Source organism: Salmo salar, chromosome 04 (assembly GCF_965601325.2).
Source record: "Salmo salar chromosome 04, fSalSal1, whole genome shotgun sequence".
Lineage (NCBI taxonomy): Eukaryota > Metazoa > Chordata > Actinopteri > Salmoniformes > Salmonidae > Salmo > Salmo salar.
The window spans coordinates 89,385,744-89,390,199 of record NC_138294.1 but is presented as its reverse complement, the minus strand read 5'-3'; the positions used below and the strand labels follow the sequence as shown (position 1 = coordinate 89,390,199).

The 4,456-nt window shown below is 38.9% G+C and overlaps 1 long non-coding RNA gene across 2 annotated transcripts; it reads right to left on the bottom strand.

The window, feature by feature from the left end:
- Positions 1–852: 852 nt before the first annotated feature.
- LOC106591345 (uncharacterized) lies at positions 853–3,850 on the bottom strand. Of its 2 annotated transcripts, none has more exons than XR_001325276.3 (3): positions 3,719–3,850; positions 2,095–2,234; positions 853–1,467 (listed from the first exon to the last, which is right to left on the bottom strand). It is a non-coding gene; the product is annotated as an uncharacterized LOC106591345 (long non-coding RNA). The 2 variants fall into 2 exon arrangements; XR_001325277.3 differs by having other exon boundaries at positions 853–1,463.
- Positions 3,851–4,456: the final 606 nt, after the last annotated feature.

The window sequence follows — 4,456 nt, the reverse complement described above, 5'->3', positions numbered from 1 at the left end:
ATTTTTATTTATTTATTTAGCTAGCTACAGAAACGAAACCCATCCAATACACTCGCTGGAAATAATTACTTTTCCTAATATCATGACTTCTAGCAACATCCTTAGCTTGCCCATTCACTAAATATACTGTTAAATAACTCAGACTGACATCCAATACCTTTAGGATACTGAACGCTAACTTATTAGCATTAGCCTACACTTATGCTGATGGGAACTAGTTAGCTACTGCCAAACCTGTGGCTAACTCTGCTGCTGCACTGCCTTTCTGGCTGTTCTACCGCATTCATTACTGCCTCAACCTGCTCACTTTATTTGCCTTTCGGAAGAAATTCTGAGTATCCATATTTGCTGTTTTATGCTGAGGTGTTTTACTGAGTGATGACATTGACATCTAACCGGTGCTGTAGAGGTGGGGGTTAAGGGACAGGAGTGGTCCACTGTGTTATATCTCTACCAAACACAGCAGACACTGAGTCACACCAGGGGCTTCTTGCAGTGCCTGCTACTGCCTAGCAAAGTATATTGGATAGTTTATTTTAGTCATTAAAATGTCAATAGAACAACTGATGTGTGGTTATGAAAACTCAGACTGAAATGTATATATTTTTTTATAATAATAATAATAATACCATCAAAAGGGTCAGAGCTGGACCAAAAACAACAACAAGCCCAGGCCTAATTACGCTACTGGCCAACATACTGCTTCTGGTCAAGATACATGTACTTTTTATATAAAGCATGCCTTGCATTGAATGCTGGCCTATAAGAGTTGAATGTAAATACATCCTGAATAAACTGTCTGGATTTTTCTGTCTCAGGTGTGAAGTGTCAGAAGAGATCGGACAACAAGGCATCAATAGAATCTATTTATTGCAACGTTACAGAGGATTCTCAGATATTGACAGGCATTGGTTTTGAAAAGCATTTGGCGACAGCAGCCAGGTAAACAAAACCAAAAGACTGCTAACAGGGTTATAAAACCACTGTAATTTGTGTGAACTATCCCTTTAAGCACATCATTTGAGGAAAATAAAACAGGCAGTGCAATTGTAGATATTAAAAGTTTACAATGATTGTGTGCTTTGTTCAATAATACATTTTGTGGATAAATTAAACAGTTTATGCCCCAGTTTATGCCCTTTTTTTATACAGTGTTCTGATCTCCTTTTGCAATCTCTTTTTCCTGCTTAATCCTGGTCCTTTCATCTTTCTCTCGCTGTCTATTGTGTTCCATTAATTGTAGTCTTTCCTTCTCGAGCTCCTGTCTTCGTTCTTCTTCCATCTTTTGTTCTGTTTCCAGTCTCACGTTCTTAGCAAGGAGTTGGTTGTAATCGTTTTCAGTCGTCTTTCCCTTCTTCACTTTCTTTTTTCCCGTTTTGGCTTGATCGAGGTCTTTCTCTGCCTTATCCACTCGGTTTTTTGATTTATCTCCACCCATTCTCTTGTTGATCTTGTTGGTCTGACTTTCTTAGAGATGAGATATGAAAATAACCAAAAACAGACAGTGAATGCTTTTGCTCTCAAAACAGTAATTTTTTACTGTATATTTGATACTGTTTCCTGAAGAAAGTGTGTGTGCCTGCTTCGACTACATTTTGTTCAATGTGTTCTTAGGCTCAGTAGAAGCTATTACGGTATTTGTGATCAAACATGCATCTCATCTCTGACCCACCAGCGTGACTAAACAGGATGGTCGAACAAGGCTAACTTTAATGTTTTTTTAATACCTTGAGACAATATAACTGCCACCAGCCTCTGTGTTTCTAATCTACAAACACTGTAAATAAACATTTGTAAATAATTTATTCTTAATTGACTTGTCTAGTTAAATAAGGTTTGAAATAAAAAAAATATTGATGGTGAAAATCTATTTTCTCATCTGTCTGTTCAAGTGAAATGGCGCTGGGAGTGTAAAGTAGTAGTCATGCTGTCTTCCTCTGAATCTCTTTCCAAGTTGGGGAAGGTGTAAATATGACATGATTGTTCAAGTGCTTTTGAAGTCACAATAATGTTTCAGTAAATTATAGCATAAATATCACTCAATGTTTTAAATTATTTTCACTGCATCAGGGATAGCATACACAAGTGTTTCACCTTTACAGCCTTCTTCGGTGTTTAGGTACAACTTTATTCTAATTCAAAACAGCATTTTGTAAAGAACCGATGAGCAGCAGGTGCTTGTAATCAGGGTTGCCGCTCATCTGCCAATCAGGGATGTGGCTTTTCTGGTCTACCTGTATACAAGTTACAATCACAAAGAAATACAGAATTATAGGGTATGGGGGAGGGCATGATGGGCAACTCACAAATCAAATCGCCCCACTAAATGTAACCGATATGAAATGGCTAGTTAGTTAGCGGTGGTGCGCGCTAATAGCATTTCAATCGGTGACGTCACTCTCTCTGAGACCTGAAGTAGGGTTTCCCCTTGTGTCGCAAGGGCCGCGGCTTTTGTGGCGCGATGGGGAACGATGCTTCGGTGGGTGTCGATCCCAGGTTGGGGCGAAGAGAGGGACGGAACCTACACTGTTACATAATGTCAACTCATGAAATAGCCCACCACAAAGGACATTAAGAAATATGTTGGGCAATTCATAAACTATATGCAAAGTCTAATATGGACAGTGTTCTTGTATAGCAGTCTAAATGTGGGGAAATTTAACTCTTCATTTAAACCGTGTGGAGATACAGAATTTAATTTATATATCCTCGTGGCTACTCTTTGGAGTAATTTGTTGTCAGTCACCTCTACTTGGTGGATGAACGTTTTTGATCCCAACGCAACGCAATTCATTAATAGAATGATTGTGTTCTATAAAGTATCTTTCATGTCGAGGCGATGTCTTGACGTTTAATCGTGGATTTATGTTCTCCAAGACGTACTTTCAAGGCGCGAGATGTTTAGCCAAAATATTTCTCATTACAAGAACACTAACATATAAATAAATCCTTTAGTAGTGAAAGTTATACATGACTTTATCTCATAGGTCCTAGAAGTCTGAGGGCATACAACGTTAGAACATTTCCTTATGGTGCTACAAGATCTACAGGGGAATCATCCTTTTATGAATGTCTCCTTTCTCTCTCTGACCACATCTGATTGAACCAATATGTTTGATAGATTTATTGATCGTCTATAGGTGAATAAAGGTGGATTCTGGAAGGCAGGAATTAAAGAGGAGTCTGATAATAATATGCCAGTGTTGATTAACAGACTTGATGCCATTGCGGCTATCAAAATAATCGAAATAAAATAAGCGAAATAAACGCTTATTTGTTTGTAAATGTAAAAAAGCAATGTGTAGATTCAAAACATGGTTAAAACTATAATGCAGATGTCATGGACTGTCAGTCCTGGCTTTCCCTAGCCCCATCCCTCAGTTGTAGACCACAATAAGTGGAGGGACGGACAATGTTATTTCTCAAAGATCAATTAAAGTTAGAATCTACATTTGGTGAAACAGCACCAGCGCCTTTGATATTGTTTCAGTGATGAAACGGAGGAGAGGAGCGTCCAGCAGTAGGATTTTCTTTGCAATGATGTCCGATGGAGAAAAAAACGGTGTTCTTTGTTTGAAGTAACTTCTTCGTTGTTGTAATATCACAATCAGACGTGCCAGTTTCACCAAATACGGATTATAGCTTTAATGATTGGACAGTACAGGTTTTGCTAAGCAACCATTTAGGTCTACCGTTGAAATAAGGGTTAGTAGCCTACCTTAAATCAACGAAGTTAGCTGATGGATGTCAAAAAGACAAAAAGTACACGTAGATGTTCAAAATAGGAACCAGGTATACAACATACGTATATGTGTCTCTGCCAAGATGTAGACCGGGGTGTTACACCCTGTTTTATAGACCAAATCACAGAGTTTCTAAACCCAGAGGCGCAACATCGCGAGACTTCCAGGAACGCTTCTGAAACAGACTGAACAGAACAGGCCGGGATTTGGTGCTTGAGAAGTCAATGAGAGAAGTGAAAAAATCTTCCCTAGTTGGTCATTTTCTCGAAATCAAAAGGCACAAAATTCGACAAGACAGTTTTTTTAAGTAGTTGAATATGTTATTACAACAACCTCGTGAAAGTGATGAACTGACACGTTTTCATTTTCGTCAAAAACAAGTTTATATCGAAGCAGTGCCTTTGAGTTGACGGCCTGCACATGCGCAGATCGGCGTGAGACGACCATTCGACCCGACGACTTGCTTCTCTACCCTGAGCTTTACTAGCCAACAAGTGTTACCCGGGATTTCTATTGAAGAAGCAGTTTTACCCTATCTTCATACTGTCTTTGACAAAATCTCTCTTGTAAAACCACCCCTACACTCAACTTGTAAATTACATGACTACAAGTCAGTCTCTGTGGCTGTTAAACTGTAATATTGGAGACAGAGCTCATCCTAGTGGATACAGACTGCTACAGTAACCTACTGGTGGTCATGGAGTTGATCTGAT